This window comes from Monodelphis domestica, chromosome 2, assembly GCF_027887165.1.
Source record: "Monodelphis domestica isolate mMonDom1 chromosome 2, mMonDom1.pri, whole genome shotgun sequence".
Classification (NCBI taxonomy): Eukaryota; Metazoa; Chordata; class Mammalia; order Didelphimorphia; family Didelphidae; genus Monodelphis; species Monodelphis domestica.
Genome location: NC_077228.1, coordinates 140,789,748 through 140,807,828, shown reverse-complemented (window position 1 = coordinate 140,807,828; position 18,081 = coordinate 140,789,748). Strand labels below are relative to the sequence as shown.

General features: G+C 38.7%; 1 protein-coding gene and 1 long non-coding RNA gene across 2 annotated transcripts in view; one reads left to right on the top strand and one right to left on the bottom strand.

The window, feature by feature from the left end:
* SMYD3 (SET and MYND domain containing 3) overlaps positions 1-18,081 on the bottom strand; it is a 1,068,189-nt gene that overhangs the window by 29,196 nt on the left and 1,020,912 nt on the right. The window lies entirely within an intron of this gene.
* Positions 10,794-12,568, top strand: LOC103106834 (uncharacterized). Its single transcript, XR_461773.2, has 3 exons — positions 10,794-10,931; positions 11,727-11,761; positions 11,849-12,568. It is a non-coding gene; the product is annotated as an uncharacterized LOC103106834 (long non-coding RNA).

The following is an 18,081-nucleotide window of genomic DNA, read 5'->3' as shown; positions in this document are numbered from 1 at the left end:
ATTCCATTAGACACATTCAGTAAAAGGAACTTGGCTTTTCTTCTATCACTGAATTTTTAAAAAATTTACTTTACATGTCTAGAAGTCATTTTGGGGAAGGAGAGGAGTGAAGTCTTTCTGGTTTGTTTGGGGGTTTTTTAGGTCATTTTAAATTCAGGCAAAGATTTTGGAAGTTCACAAAATTCATAAAAATCACAGAAAGTGAAAGTTGGGACTTCAGTGACCATCTAGTCCAACCCATACACCAAAGGAATTCCCTCTCTACCTCTAATATAAAGCAGCTAGATAGTGCAGTAGATAGAGCACGGGGCCTGGGGTCAGAAAGACTCATCTTACTGAGTTCAAATCCATAATCAGACACTTACTAGCTATGTGATTCTGGGCAAGTCACTTTATCCTCTTTGACTCAGTTTCTTCATCTGTAAAATGAGTTGGAGAAGGAAATGGCAGACTGACTACTCTAGTATCTTTGCTCAGAAAACCTCAGAATTGAGGTCATGAAGAGTTGGATATGACTGAAATGACTGAACAAAAAAGCCTATAATTTCCCTGACAAGTGGCCAGTCAGCCCCTTTTTGAAGACTTCCTCAGAGCAGGAATCCATCTCTTTTTTTCAAGGCAGCCCATTCATTCCTGGATCATTCAAATTGTTAAGAAGTTTTTCCTGAGGTGAAGCCTAAATTTGCCTTTTGCAATTTCTACTCCTTTACCCTGGTTCTGTCCTCTGGGACCAAACAGAAGTTTTTTTTGTTTTTGTTTTTTTGTTACATAATTGCTAGCATTTATACACATCATGCCTTAAGGTTTACAAAACACATTATGTTATCTCTTCTGATCCTCATTGCAATCCCCTGAGCTATTTCCACTTTGCCAGTGACCCAAGGAAAGTCTGTTGAAAACTTGAAGACATCTGCCATGTCTTCTCTGAGTGAAACATTCTGAATTCTTTCAAATGATCCATCATTAACCTTAATGAGGAAATCCATCTCAAAAATAGTCATGGACAACTGGGACTAATAAAACCAACACACAAGAAAGAGCACAGCCTGACTCCTTGGGAGCATCAGTGTTTTTGCTTATGCCCACGGGTGGAGAATCCCTGTCTTGCTTTGTGCCTGGCCAGGGCTAGGATAAAGGAAGCATGGCAGGCAAACAGAGACATCGGACATTCTTTCAGTTCTGTTAGACTCAAACCAGCTGTTGGAGGAAAGTTATTTATGTTGTGGTGGTAGCTTTATTTGTAATATGATACATTTTTAAAAGGAAAAACCATACAAAATTCCCAAAAATTCAGTGGGGACCAAAAAAAAAGCCCCTCAAAATTAGCTTATTCAAGAGGCTAATATAAGGAAAACTATTTCTTACTGTGCCCATGAATGCTGCTCCCTGCTATTTCCAGGACATATATGTAACCTTCCTACCATGTGGCCATAGAGCTAAAGTGGGAAGGGACCTCGGAGGTCCTATCTAATCCAATTCTCTTATTCTAGAGGTGAGAAATATGAAGCCATAAATTTGAAGTCTTTTGAATAAGGCCACAGAAGTAATCAATGGAAGAGATCTGAACTCAGCTTCTCTGTCCATAAATCTAATGTTTTTTCCACATTACAACATAGCCTAGATAGCCAAGTAGGTTGTTTGTTTGGGGTCGGAACAAATTTGTCAGAAAGCCACAAAGAAAAAGAAACTTTTCTTAATTACTATCTGTATGATAGCACAGGGCAGCTCGTAGGAGCTTAAAACAGGACCAGGGGCCAGGACGGCTGGGTTTCAGACCTGGTTCTATCTATCAGGAGCCTGTTGCATTGTATGATCTCTCTGTATGAGTTTCTGTATCAGTTCAGTAGAAACAATAATGCTTAAATTTCCTCTACCAATTCAGCATTTCTGCTTCTTACTTATTTCCTTCCGGTCTTAGAGGGCTGCCTAAAGTGATGGTTCTCAAAGTGTCATCCAAGGCCCCTTTTGGTGTCCCCAAGACCTTTTCAGTGGGTCCTTGAGGTCCAAGCTATTTTCATAATAATAGTAAGACATTTAAACTTCTACTATGGCAAATATGAATAGATATACCAATATAAACAAAAGTTCTTTGGGAGGTCTTTAATAATTTTTAAGAGTATAAAGGGGTTTTGAGACCAAAAAGTTCAAGAATGCTTAGACACTAAAACATTAAGATTTTAAGAGACTTACTCAAAATTGTATAGCTAGTATGTGTCAGAAGCAGGACTTGAATTCAGCTCTAGCTGGTGTTGAAGCCACCTTTCCTTTGATATTATACTCTCTACAGAGAGTTGTGAAATGTAAAGGAGGCAGAATACAAAAAAAAATGTAAAATGTGTATAAATAAGGAATTTTCATAATATTTTCAATATCTATCTAATGTTTGATGGTATATGTAAGAGTGTGTTTAAGGCAAAACTGTAAAAGTCAATGATCATTGCTGTAAAATTAAAGGAACAATTGCTTGGTGGTTTTGAAATTCTTTTTCAAGCACCAACGTGCCCTTTTAAATTAAGTGAAATTGTTGGTTCTCTAAAATTTTTAATTAAATTTTAAATTTGTCTATATAACAATTCAAATGAATCATAAGATTGGAATTGATTGGCAAGCTTCAAGCTGAGGTATGGTGAAAGAATCATGAAATTTAAAGGCAAAAATCTTGAATTTGGGTCCTGGCTCTATTATTTACTAGTGGTATTACCTTGGGCAAAATATTTTACTTCTCTTATGAATTAGTTTCTTGTTCTATAAAACTGAGGAGTTGGTATTTGTTCTCTAAGATCCATTTCAGATCTAATATCTTATGACCATAAACTGTTCCCATCCATTTCCTCTGAGATGCATGAGATCCTTGAAGTTAGATTAATGTCTTATTTAATCATCAGCTTTTATGCAGTTCCCAGGATTCACACACATTCTAGGTATGTCATGTTTGTTGAAGGTCAAGACAAAGAACCCAAGTTGTGGGAGGAAGGCCTTGGCTTAAGACATTAGGCTTAACTTCCTAAGTGCAGAAGTTATGCGTTCTGGAGTGCAGTAATGACACAGGTGGGGACTACCCTCAAAGCAATGGCAAGTGAATTATAAGTGAGGTTGTTGGTCCTGTTCAGAGGCCCATCTAAGGAATGGCATTGGTGTTTGGGAGATATAATCCTCTAAAAATAATAATTTTAATGATCAGCAGTAATATTTAATAATTTTGTTCAATAAATTTAGACATTTAAAATATATTATTGAATAATTAGTCATTTTAATATTGTAATCCCTTCCACATCATTAGGGTTAGGGGTGTTTAGAACCCCTGCAATCTGGAAAATTTGAATAAAAATTTTTGGCCCTCTCTTCTCACCAGAGAAGAAGTCTGAATGTTTTCTTCTTTTATAGGGTGTTTATTGTACCTTATTGTAAATTTTAGGTTAAGTATGTATTTCTAAGTTTCTAAATCTTTTCTGATTCATTTGCTGGCCTTTGTGTGTCATTTCCACAAAACTTCCACAAAACTCCTCGAAAATTCTCATTTAATTTCTTATGCTAACCTGCAATATGTTGAAACCCTGATGGAAAAAGTCAAAAGGTGCAAGGGATATCTATATGCTGTATTTTTAATTTGTATAATACCTGTTATGTGTCAGGGACTTTACAATGCTAAGCATTTTATAAACATTGCATTTAATCTTCCCTACAACCATGCAGAGTAGGTGCCTATTATTACTTCCATCTTACAGTTGAAATATCTGAGGCAGGCAGAATTTAAGTGACTTGTTCATGGTCAGAAAGCTAAAAAGTATCTCAGGATAAATTTGAAATTAGGTCTTCCTGACTCCAGATCCAGTGATTTATCTGCTACAACACTTATCCTGCCCCAAATGTGGCTCAGGCCCTAAAAATTATGGCATATGCCACTGATAGTTATCTATCATTTTGAATTTCATCTCTTGGTACAAAGACAGGAGGTGGGACTAGTTGAATTCTCAAGATTCCAGCTAGATTGGGAAAGAGAAAGATGGCTGAGGCCATTGTAGTCCAATGCAGAGGATACTAGAAAAAAAGCAAAGAATAACAAAACCAGATTGGGACATGGATTATGCCTGTGATTTCATCACTAAAGAAAAGAATATTTCAAGTTGAGGAAACTCCCTCCAATAATGTGGGCTCATACCTCCCCTGCATCATATATATATATATATATATATATATATATATATATATATATATATATATATTCTTAGAGAATTGCTCCAATACTACAAGTTTAAGTAACTAACTTGTCCAGTGAAACACAGCTAGTACATGTCAGAGGTGAGACTTGAACTGGGAAGTCGACTTTCTATTCACTATTCCATTTTGCCAGAATCTATCGAATTAATTACCTAGCTGTTTAAGTATTGTTTCCTAGGAGAAAATTCCTTTCATTTCAAATCCTGACATCCAGAGATAGATTCCTCAGATCTATCACCTTTCCTTATGTGGCTATAGCAATTATCTGATTCTATGTAATTATCACCCCCATTCCACAGTCTAGTGCTCTCTGGTGCAGAGTATCATTGCCATGATATATATCCATCTATGTTTTTTTAAGAGTTACCACACTCAGCTACTTTTGGGATAAGCTAGAAACAATAGTCTGGCCTGCTTTTCTCCACTCTGCCTCATCCATCCATCCATCCATCCATCCATCTGCCCACCCAGCCATCAACTCATCTATCTATCTATCTATCTATCTATCTATCTATCTATCTATCTATCTATCTATCTCTCCATCTATCTCTCCATCCATCTATCCATCTATCTCTCCATCCATCCATCCATCTATCCATCCATCCATCCATCCATCCATCCATCCATCCATCCATCCATCCATCCATCTATCTATCTATCTATCTATCTGTCTGTCTGTCTGTCTGTCTGTCTGTCTGTCTGTCTGTCTATCTATCTATCTATCTGTAGCAGTCCACCCCTAGCTATGGGCAAGGGGAATGGTTGGTATGTGCAGATTGCCTTTAAAGAGCATGCTCAGTCTTGAGCATGCTCAGTATTGCTCATGGCTGGGAAGGCCTCTGACCCTTGACCCCAGTTTCTCCCAGGTTAGGCGGGAAAACAGGTTTCTTTGTTCTCCCCTGGTTAAGAGAAACCACACCTATGCCTTGTCATTAACCAATGAGAATCATCCCTATGTACTGTGTATATTTGCATATCAAAAACTATATTTAGCCCAGCAAGCTCCACCTCACTCTCTCTCTCTCTTTCAGGCTAGCTGATGGCTGTCCTTGCAGGAGCTTGGCCTCTGGCCAAGCTCCATCTTTAATCTTTCTCTATTCATCTCTCTGACCTGTGTGGTATTAAATATGGATCTCTGGACTGGTAAAAGCCTTCGGAATGGTCCTTTGATCAGAGCTTGGCTGTGGCTCATTGATAATTAATAAAGACTCATTCTGACCACCTCATATCTCTAATTTGACTCCGTCATCCCCCTCATGATATCTAAAACTTCTATCCTGTCTCTATCTTCCTACCTTGTGGTTTCTCTCCCCTCTGAGAGAGCTACACTATCTGTCTCTGTGTGTGAGTATATATATGTGTGTGTGTGTGTGTGTGTGTGTGTGTGTGTGTGCATTTGATTCCCTAATCCCAGGTTAAATAACTCTAGTTCCTATGATCTAATTTCCAAAACAATTTCTATTAACGTCAATCATCTATTTTTCATGCTTCTCAATTTACAAGATGTTGGAACATAGACATGGCTCATGAGTTGTGTTGGGGTATAGGGAGAAGGAATATCCTTAATAAAGAAAGAAAAAAAATCCAAAAGGATCTCTTCTGGAGATAAGTTTATTACAACTGACACACTGTTTGCTTTTTTGTTGTAGTGCTTAGAACAGGGTAGAGCCTTTAATAAACAGTTGTTTAACTGAATCAAATTGAGCCAAATGGCCAAGTATTTAAGCATCCCTGCCACAGAACAAGATTCTAGCTAGACTAGAAAAGAAGGTTGAGGCCACTTGTCCAGAGCTGGGGATGTTGGGAGAAAAAGCAAAGACTAACAAAGAAAACCATATGTAGGATGGGGAGTGTATCCATGATTTCACTAGAATAGAATGGAAAATTCCATGCTGTGTAAATTCATGCACAATACACAATAACAATGTACAAAGTATTTCCATTTTCACTGATGGTCCAAAGAAATCTCTGGAAATAGTCTTTTTCTGATGAAAATGCTAATGGGCCCTTTGTTATTTGCTGTGATTTAAGGAAAGGGGGATGATTGCTGTCATTTGTATGACAGATCTAATCACTGGTCACATCAGCATAAGAAAAAAAAAAACCACTCCCCAACTAAAAGTGTTCTAAGGGCCCTGCCCCCACCCTCTTCTCTTACTGGTCCCATTGGTTCATGGGGCTCCTGCTTTTTCAGCAGGAACAGTCACTGCACCTGGACATCAACAAAAGTCGCCCTGTGGAGCTTCCCTAAATCCTTTTACTTGAAGTGATAGCCTTCAGCAGAGGCAGCAACTCCATTTAATCCCAAGGTACCTGCGAGGGATGGTGGATGTTCAAGCCTGAGGCTGAATCTTTCCCATGGAGTTGTGGGGACTCCTTCCTGAGCCTCCTCTGCTCCAGAGGCCAGAGACAGGCTTTGAGGGCTCGGCATGAGAACCAATCCAACACTGGAGACAGTTGCAGCCCTGGCAAGGCAGGCAAGGGAACTGAACTATGAATGTGTTTGTCAGATGCCCGGCTCACAGCATGGCTTCAATGGTAAAGCCAAGCAGAAATGCGGGGCAACAGTCCCTGGTGGGTTGGTTTCAACCCTCTAGATCAATTTCATCTCTTTTAGGTTCATGCAATCCAAACTGATCACCCAGTCTAGATTATAGTAATAATGATCTCTAAACACCCCCCCCCCCAAAGAAATTCTCCCTTATTTCTTAATGCATCTAGTACCTGGCTCTCAGGTCTCCTCTATAATCCAACTCCTGCCATAAATCTAGGGGATGTCAACAGAAATGTTGATATTCCTCTTAAATGCCTCAAGTTCTCAGTTTCTCAGTCTATTCTGCTCCAGTGACATATGACTCCACTCCACATCAGCTTCATGTAAGCATGTTCATAACTCTGATCTTGTCAGAGAGAAAAGAAAAGAGCGAAAGACAGAGAGAAGGAGGGAGGGAGAAAGAGTAAGACAAAGGGAGAGAGGAAAAGAGACAGAGAAAGGGAGGGAAAGAGAAAGGGAGGGAATGAGACAGAAAGGGAAGTGGGGGGCACTGTGCTAAGAACTGGTGATCCATATACAAGGAAAAAAGTCAGTCTTTGCTCTCAAGGAGCTTCTAACGGGGGAAGACAACATAAAGGGGAGCTGGAAAAGGGTGGTTGTGATTTGCATGGAGTTTTAATGTGAAAATGGCTGGGAAATAGTCTGGAGGTCTGGTTCTAGGCAAGCTAAGGCAAATATTCACCTGTTGGAGCCTGGCAGCCAAGGAGCAGAGTCCAAACTCACCTCCAGTTCTACTTGAGTTTGCTGCCAAATGGCCTAGAGCATGACTTTCTCTTTCCTTTTTCAGATAAGTTTTCCTCAAATATGGTTCCACAGTGATTATCCACCTGTGTATCACCCTAAGGAGGAAATGGGCAGTGGCCCAGATTTGTTTGGTTTACAATGAGAACCAGAGTTTGATTTGTGGGAAGACGGGAGGGAATTAAGATCACATCTTCTGCCTCTTGATTACCTTCTCATCTCAAACACTCATTTTAAGTCCCAACAATAGAGCTGTGTTCTCCCATGCAGCTGTTAGTCTAGTCTGCCAACAACAGACTTAATTCTAGTTATGGGAGAACGAACAGCTTGCTGACTCAAAGCTGTCATCTTCATCTTGGGATATGGTTCAAGCTGCCTTGGAGACCTGGCAACTCTGCTCCTCCTTGCAATTCATTCATTCAATGCAACTCCAATAGGATTGGTATAAGGCATGAGTTCCCAGAATTTAAAGGCAGAGCCTGAGAAGGAAGAATTGTAGTTGCAACCTGCACTATGTCTGAAAGTAGGTGAAAAGGAATAAATCCAGCACCTTTTGTCACATTCAGAAGAAACCTTGATCCTGGAAAACAGGCCCCAATTTGTCACCAGGTGCCTATGAAGGAGGGATAGAAGATTGCTTTCCATTTCAGACAGGGGAGAGAAAGAAAGGGTCTTTAAAGTTTTGATTTAAGCCAAAGTTATTGTGAATTCACACCTCCTTCTAATCAGGTTACTCCAGGTGCACACTACCTAAAGCCAGGGGGAATATTTTCCTAAACTGGAAATAACAAAAAGGCCAGTGAACTCAATTATGTTGTCTGACCTTTTGAGAAGGGTGTCTGGAAACAGTTTATTGCCTTTGAGTCTGTTTGGGGTCCCTTTCTCAAAACATTCATTAAAATACTGAAAGAAACAACCCAATCTCTCCAGACTTGGTAGGAGATGACCAGCTCCATCTCATACTATTAATTGTAACAAAAAGCTATATTCCCTTTTGAGTGTAGCTAAAGTATGTTCATGCATTTAACCTTATTTGTGTGTTTCCATTACTCTTTTAGAGCTCAAGACCAAATAGTAGCTAATTCTTGCAGCAGTGAAGGACAACCAGTGCATTTGATTCAAGATTTTGTTAATGCTTCTAATTCAAGAGTTCATTAGATTTAAGTTCTGTGTTCTGAGTGAACATCTCTATCCCAAGGAGTGGTAGATAACTGAGACTGGGTCCCTGGAACAAAATGAAAATCAAACATTCTTTTGGGAAAAAATCAAACCGCATTTTCATTTCCCAACTGGATGGTAACTGTCACTGGTTGGATGCCGTGATGGACCAGGGATATCCTTGATGTGCACACTCTCTCCAAAGCTGCGGATCACAATTTATCTGCATGACCCTTCTCATCAAGTTGACTCTTACCCTATTTCCTCCCAATGAGAATTCCTCTAGATCTCTTGATGTCATATATTCTCCTGGAATAAGAAGATCATTTGCCATTTTTCTCTCTCTTGAACTATCTGGTGATATCCTATACTTTGCTTCCCCCAAACAATTCTTATTGGGTAAGACATTGTAGCATACTTGCACCCTCTGTATACCTCCATTGTTGTTTTAGACATGAAACTGGTATCTTTAGGGAAAGCAAAATATCTTGCTGCAAAGAAAATGCTCAGCCTTATTAAAAGAAGTATAAATAGAATCCTGTTTGCTCATTATTGCTCTGAGCTATAGGCATTATTCTGTGCTTGGTTTCTTTCCTTCCTTCGTTCCTTTGTTCCTTCGTTCGTTCCTTCCTTCCTTCCTTCCTTCCTTCCTTCCTTCCTTCCTTCCTTCCTTCCTTCCTTCCTTTCTTCCTTCCTTCCTTCCTTCCTTTGTTCATTCGTTCCTTCCTTCCTTCGTTCCTTCCTTCCTTCCTTCCTTCCTTCCTTCCTTCCTTCCTTCCTTCCTTCCTTCCTTCCTTCCTTCCTACTACCTTTTGTCTTAGAACCAATACTGTTGGTTCCAAGGCAGAACATCAGTAAGGACTGGGCATTTGGGGTTGGGGTTTAGTGACTTGCCCAGGGTCACATAGCTAGGAAGTTTCTGGGGCCAGATTTGAACCCAGAAACTCCTTTTTCCAAGCCTGGCTCTCTATCCATTGAGCTACCTAGCTATCTCAATGTGCTTGGTTTCTTGACAAAATGTCCATTCTTGTAACAACTTGCTCTTTAATTAGTTGTGGATATATTCATCTGCTTAATCTTTTCAATTACATGGTAAATTCCCTAAAATCCCTATATAATAATAACATTGCTTTGAAATATCATCTGAGTACACCAACATACCTAGAGAAATCATGGTAACCTCTTGATGATGGATGGTAAAAGTCAAGAATATTGAGGCAATCTTCGATCTTTCAGTAAATCCATTTCTACCCCCCACCCCCACTCCCACCCCAAGACTTTATGTTACCATCACGTTTTCTCTCTATTTGCTCAAAGATCTGACTGTGGTAACTGCAGAAGCACAAGGGGAAGGGGTCATATTTGCAAGGGCAAATTTTCTAATGTAATCAACTCACTTTGTGCTGGTCTAAATCAGTCTTTCTGTGTAACAGGATCATTCCTGGTCATTTTGGGATTTGGTTTGCTTGTAGGGTGAAAGGATCCACATTGAGATTTATTATAATTTGTTTAGGTACATTGTTTTATAGTTTAAAAATAATTTCTGCTTATATTTGATCCCTTTTGATCCTCAAAAAAATCCTGAGAGATCCACAAGATGGGTAACCCTGTCTCTTATTTTAAGGATGATATAAGAGAGGTTTAGTACCTTACCCCAAAGTAATAACAGAGTCTGGGTTCTAGGAAGGAAAGGAAGATTCACAGAACTTATAATTAAGAGACTTAGAGTCAGAAACAGATCCTTTGACTCCTAGTCTAGGATCAGTCTGTTGGTTCTCTTGCATTTATTAAATGTTTGTGAGGGGGCAGCTAAGTGATAGAGCACTTGGCCTGGGTGGGTGGGGGTCAGGAAGACCTGAGTTCAGATCCAGCCTCCGATACTTACTAGCTATGTGACCCTGGGGAAATCCCTTAATCCTGTTTGCCTCAATTTCCTCATCTGTAAAATGAGCTGGAGAAAGAAAAGGCAAACCATTCCAGTATCTTTGTTAAAAAAAAAAATCCCAAATGGGGTCATGAAGAGTCAGATGTGATTGAACAATAAAAGAACACGTGCCGGGCATTGTGTGGAGCACCGTGGATACAAAGAAAGACAAGAAATAGAATTCTCATCTTCAAGGGTCTCACATTCTAATAGTGGAGACAACATGAAAATAACTAGGTTCATTGTTCTTATTCATCCTTTATTCTCTCCTCTAGATTAATCTTCCCCAATGAAAATCATTGCAAAGGCTTGGAATCAGAAATCAATGAGGAACAGGTAAAAGGCCAGTGTCGCTGGATACTTTGGGAGAACGAGAGTGAGAAATTGAGGATAACACTGGGCTTTTAGGTCTGTGGTGACACTCTTCTTTTTTAAACCCTTACCTTCCTTCTGTCTTAGAATCAGTACTGTGTATCCCAAGGCAGAAGAGTGATAAGGGCTAGGCAATGGGGTTTAAGTGCCTTGCTCAGGGTCAGACTGTTAGGAAGAAAGGATCTGAGGTCAAATTTGAACCCAGGACCTCCTGTCTCCAGGTCTAGCTCTCTATTCCCTGAATCATCTAGCTGCCCCAGCTGGTGACACTTGATACTAATAGGGAAGAGGAGAGAGTTTAAAAAGTAAAATAATATATTTTAAGTTCAACATGCCTATGGGGCACCTAGTTTGAGATGTCCAAAAGGTAGTTGGAGATTTATACTATGAGTTTTCCATCACATCCCTTTGTCTCTATTTGGCTTAGACCTTAAAGTCCTAACCCTATACCTACCTTCAGGGCTTAAAATTTATTTTCATACTGTTTTTCCATTGTCGTTTAGTTATTTTTGACTCCGTGAACCCCTTTGGGGTTTTCTTGGCAAAGATACTAAAGTGGTTTGTCATGTTCTTCTCCAGCTCTCATTTTACAAATGAGAAACAGAGACAACCAGAGTTAAGAGACTTGTCCAATGTCACATCGCTAGTAAGTCTGAGGCTGGATTTGAACTCAGATCACCCTGACTCCAGGGCTCTATCCACTGAGCTATCTAGCTATATGTTTATACTCATATCAAGTTTAAATTTTCCTCTTTACAGCTTCTACTCTTTGTTACTAATTCCCACCCTCTGGGGTAAGTACAACAATTTTAAACCTTCTTCATTCAAACTGTCTCTGGCAGATAGTAATTTACATCCCTCTTCCCTCACTCCCACCCCAGTCTTCTCTCTTCCAGGTCAAACATTCCCAATTCCCTCAGATGATCCTAGGCAAAGAACCTGAGGTTATTTCTCAAAGTTTCTGTTGATCAACAATCTTTCTGAAATGTAAAGGTTTTCTGTTGGCAGTTTGGGCATCATGTAATTTCACCCATCAGGGGTTGAGAAGAATTGAAATGGAAGAGCTTACATCTTAGTCCATACAAATGAAAACCTTAGCCTGAAATTTAGCTGAAGACAGAAGACAATACCCTTTGAGAATGGGAAGGAAGGGATGGGAAGAGATCAAGCCATTTCTTAAGTGCCTTCTCTTCATTAGGCACTATACTGAGCACTTTGCAATAATATTTCATTCCTTTTGAGGTAGGTGCTATTTATTATCCCCACTTTACAGATGAAGGAACTGAGGGAGACAGAGGTTAAGTGACTTGCCCAGGAATAAGAATCCTAACTGACTTATACAATTAGTAAGTGTCTAAGGCTGGATATGTATTCAGCTCTTCCTGACCTGAGACTCAGCACTCTATCCAGGGTACCAACCAGCTGCAAGGCTGGGTAACAGAAAGAACCCTAAGAGTTAAGAGAACATTACAGAAAGGCAAGGAGAATGGGGTGCCAAAGATAAACTTCTCCCATCACATAATTTTGCTATAGTTAGTTCTACTCAATTTTCTAATTTTCTTAAAGCTTGATTTTATAAAAGTATTTGAAATTAATTTCATTTGGAGCTTATACATGACAATTCTTAAAATGAGGCTAAATGTGGCAATTTGCCCAGCACCCTCCCACCACAACCTCTCCCTATTAATTACTGATAAAATTAAAATTAGGCTCATTAGTACAACTGAAAAATTATTGAGAAAATATAAAATTTCCACATCTGCCAACATATCTGATCCATACAGGCAGCCTGGATTCTGGTATCCAAAGAAATGACTCCCAGCTGTGCATCCATTTAAGACACCATTTGGTAGAAATATTTATTACCATATTCTATTTTCTTTGTGCAAAATCAAAGAAAATTGAGAAATACCAAATTACATTGCCTTCAAAAACATGTCATAGACTCTGCTCTCGCATGTGATTCTCGGAAGATGTTATTAATGCTTTACTCAGATAATGGAATAATAGAATTTGCTAGCAGGAGAAAAGAGAAAAACTTGCAAATGGAACTGTGTTCAATAGAGCCCTATCTTTGCAATGTCTTATTTTGTTTTTCCTGCTTTTCATGCTCATGTTTCATGTCACCGGGCAGCCCAGCCACCTTGCCAATCACTGGAGAGCTCCATATTTTTACAGTTGGCACTAGGTGTTTAACACGTCCCAAGATTACATTTGTACTTGCCAAAAACAACTCATTCATTCCTCTTCAGAGAGAAGAAGAAAACAGTCTCTCTGTCACTGGACTTCTCAGTTCTTGCTATTCACAGACAGGTATTATTAATATGGACTCACATCTTTTTCTGAGGGAAGTCGCTCTCTTAAATCAAACAATCATTGAGTATTTATCAAGCACATGCTACATATGTTAAACAAGGGCCACTTTAGGAAAAACGATAAAGTAGGGAAATTTGTTTGATGCTCTCTAAGTTCCCTTTTTCAGACTCCTCTCTCTCCTCCTGGCTCCAATTCTCTACACTCTATCTTTATTTTATTGTGGTTGTTCAGCTATTTTAGTCGTGTCTGACTTTTTGTGACCCCATTTGGGGTTTTCTTGGCAAAGATTGTGACGACTGGTTTTCCATTTTCTTCCCTAGATCATTTTACACATGAGGAAACTGAGGCAAATAGGGTCATAGCTAGTAAGTGTCTGAGGGCAGAATTGAACTCAGATCTTCCTGAGTCCAAGCCTGGTACTCTATCTGCTGTGCCACCTAGCTATCCCCATACCCTCATTTACTCATGACATAAAGAAAATAAATCACTTTTTGGAATTTGGAAAGACTTGGGTTCAAAATCTTCTTATTACTAGCTGTCTACAGGCAAGCCATTTCATCTTTGAGAGATTCACTTTCCTCATGTGTAAAGTGGGGATAATATTACCTATACAACTATATCCAGTAATTTGACAAGTTTTTCACTTATTGGCTCTCCAAACTAAAAAAACAGGCACACTTTTTGGTTTAATTTGCATGATTAAGAATTTCTCTATCACTTTCTTAAATCTAAACAACTGAAAAAACATTAAATCTAGTCCCAATTTTATAGCCTTTGTGTTTCTGAGGTGGAAATGCTCCCACTAAAATTTTTAACAATGGGCTTTCCCTCTTTCTAATTGATCTGAGCTGGCATTCACATTTCTTCTGCCTATGTCCTGGGGCTACGAGGATGCACTCTGCCTCTGTCAATTCTAGAGCCTATCCAAACACAAACTATTGTTGTTATTATTTTTATGCCTATCCTCTCCAGAAGAAATCCATATTACCAAATTATATTTCCTTCTCCACCCAGCTCATTAAAACTCCCCAAAGTCCCTCTGTGCAGTATGATCAAAGTGATAGAAGGCAAGCAATCTGATTAAACAACTTCACAATAAGGTGGGAATGACCTCCCAGGAGTATTTATGCTTTGAAGGAGGATAGCTTGTTAACCCAAATGGTTCTCTAATTGGTGGATTCCCCGGCAATGATCCAAAGTGAAGAATTTCCAGGCTGTGTGATTGAAGTCTGACTGAGAAAAGCAAAAGATGCTGTGACTGACTATTCTGCCTATGTGTAGGGCCAACTCTGTGTAGCAGACATGGCTCCTGTCCAAAAATAGTTCATAATCTAATTGGGGAGCCAAGGCTTATATGTGCATATAAATAATTAGACAACAAGACAGTGTTAAATAAGGCAATAAAATGAGAATCGGTCTTGTAAGTGAGCAGCAGCATGGGCATCCCTTAACTCCCTGCCTATCCAAATAGTGACCAGGGTGAGAAGGAAAAACAAAACTATGTCATGTGAAGACTGGCTGAAGGAATTCAGTAAGGTAAACCTGGAGAAGAGAAGACTTAGGGGTAGGTAGGTAGATAGATAGGATATTTAACTATGTGCCAGGCACAAATGTAACATGACAGATGTCATCAAAAATTCAAAAAGCAGTCATATGGAGGAAGGATACAGATTTGCTGTAGAGGATCTGATGGACAAAGCTACCACCAGTGGGTTATAGTTTCAAGACAAAATATTTCACTGAATGTAAGAATCAGTGTTCCAGTCTTGACAGCTATCTGGAGATATAAGGAAGGAAACTTTATTTATTAAGCACTTATTATGTGCCAGGTACTATGCTAAGCACTTTACAAATATTATCTTATTTGAACCAACAACTCTGGGGGGTAGGCATTTTTACTATCCCTATTTTTATAGTTGAGGAATTTGAGGAAGACCATGGTTAAGTGACTTGCCCAAGGTAAGTGGTAAGTGTCTGAGGCAGGATTTGAATTCAGGTCCTCCTGATTTCAGACTTGCTACTCTCTACTGCACCATCTACCTGCTGCTTAAAAAATGTATAATCAGTTCCTAAAATCAGAGTTTACATACTAGTTGGGGATTCAAGTGAAAAGAAAAGGAAGGAAGGAAGGAAGGAAGGAAGGAAGGAAGGAAGGAAGGAAGGAAGGAAGGAAGGAAGGAAGGAAGGAAGGGAGGGAGGGAGGGAGGGAAAGAGGGAGAGAGGGAGGGAAAGAGGGAGGGAGGGAGGGAGGAAGGGAGGGAGGGAGGAAGGGAGGGAGGGAGGAAGGAAGGAAGGAAAGAAGGAAGGAAGGAAGGAAGGAAGGAAGGAAGGAAGGAAGGAAGGAAGGAAGGAAGGAAGGAAGGAAGGAAGGAAGGAAGGAAGGAAGGAAGGAAGGAAGGGAGGGAGGGAGGGAGGGAGGGAGGGAGGGAGACATGACAATTCTTCTCACCATAAAAAGAAACTTCAAAATATGCTGGAGAACTGAAATCATAAACAATATTGCCCCCAGAACATCATCAGAGACCAAACTATTGCCTATAATCACCCAAGCAGAACATTGATCCATATAAACTCAAGAAAAAAATTTTAATAGATGCTGCCCTGCCAAGTTCTCGCTTTCAAGCAGCTAGAACAAAAAATAAAAAGCCTTTGAAATACCAAAGACTAGCAGAATTGATAAAAATCATGTAGAAACGCATACATATTTTTGCCACCATCCTAAAAAAAATGCTCCTACATGTTACTTCTTTCATTAAATTATACAAAGCAGTTATTTTGTCCAAAGGAGCGATAGTCCACAGATCTAGTGGATCATTAAATATGAAAGATCAAGATCAAGACAGCAACTTGTACCTGAGCTATTTCTATTTGAACTTCATCGAAAAAATTTAGAAGTCCCAGCAGAGATGTGATACACACAAAGTACAGATTGAGACCTATTTCATTTGGACTTAGCCAATGTGAGAATTTGTTTTTCTTGAGCTGTACATGTTTTTATAGGAATATTGTTTTTTCTTTCTCAAAAGGGACAGTAGGGAAAATGTAGAAGGGGAAAGCAGATTTTTTAAAACTAAGATAAAACATTTAATTTAAAAAAGGAAAAAATTTAGAGAATGAGATGAGTAACAATAATCATGGCAACCATTTTTTTTATCAGAATCCCATAAAAAGATGAGATTAAGTGAATAACAATGATTACCAACAGATGTTCTGATACTGAATAGTAAAAATAGGTCAAAATCCTAACAAGGAAATACTGGAAGATATACAACTTCACAAAGCAATAGTAAAGGTTGACACCAGGTATACACCACTGGGCTTGTTAAAAGTAGCCAAAAATATCATGATCTCTAGACAGAACCCAAGATCCAAGAGTATAATGAACAAGTTCATCAAAATAGAACCAAAAGAGCATACATATAGCAACAGAAATATGGTTTGAAAAATGTCCACCTCCAGAGAAAAAACTGATAATAAAAATAAGTAAGACATGGTTTTATGTATATACATCTTTTTGTCAAATAATGCCTTCTGTAATGGGGGATGAGAAGAAAGGAGAAAGTTAACTAGGTACATTAATGTAACATTAATTAGTTAATTAAAAATGTTTAAAGGGGATCATGGATGACATCCACAACTCAAACTCAATGAACTCAAACAACAATGTTTTAATAAAGAAATTCATGTATACTTATTTGTAGAAATGGGAAGGGGGCAGGGAGAGATCAAGTATATTAAGTACCCACTAAGGGCCAGGCACTATACTATATTATATCTAGCTATATCTATCTATCTATCTATCCATCTATCTATCTATCTAATTTGATTACATATTATATAAATTACATTTATTACCTTGTTACACTGATTACAAACAAATCTTATTTGATTACATTTGATTGAATTAGCCAGTTTATAAAAAAAGCGATATAACCTGAGATCATTGCCACCAGAACCTATGAGAAAGTTTTCCTTAAGAAGATAGAATTTATTTATTTATTTTTAAACCTTTACCTTCCATCTTGGAATCAATACTGTGTATTGGCTCCAAGGCAGAAGAGCGGTAAGGGCTAGGCAATGGGGGTCAAGTGACTTGCCCAGGGTCACACAGCTGGAAAGTGTCTGAGGTCTGATTTGAACCTAGGACCTCCCGTCTCTAGGCCTGGTTCTCAATCCACTGAGCTACCCAACTACCCCTAAGAAGATAGAATTTATTGAAGATAGAATTTATTAATCAATGCAAATTATGACATGGAATGGTAAATATTGTGCAACATACCACTAAAGGTTGCAAAAATAATTAATTACAAAATCCTTAAAAAGAGACAATTAGATGGTTGGAATTATATAGCAGAAGCTTTTGAATTTTTATAAACTTAACATGAAAAATCCCTAAACTCCAATATGAACCCCAAAATATACATGAAAATCCAACACATGAACTCTATTGAACTTGTTCTCGGATCATTTCTACATAGGTTTCATGAAAAAAAAATCAGAAAAATGAAATAATCACAATAACAACTTGGATTGTTTTCTAAATAACAAATTTAGATAGCACTATACAAGCATTACCTTAATTAAGCCTCACAGCAACCCTGTGAGGTAGGTACTATCCCCATTTTACAAATAAAAACAATTGAGAATTGCAAAGGTTAAATGATTTGCCCGTGATCACATGGCTAGTGTCAGAATCACATTCCTTAGACATAAACAACACATAATTTTCTCAATACACCACATACATCTATAGGTACTGTGGCTTTCAAAGGATGAGGAGACATTGTGAATTTAACAA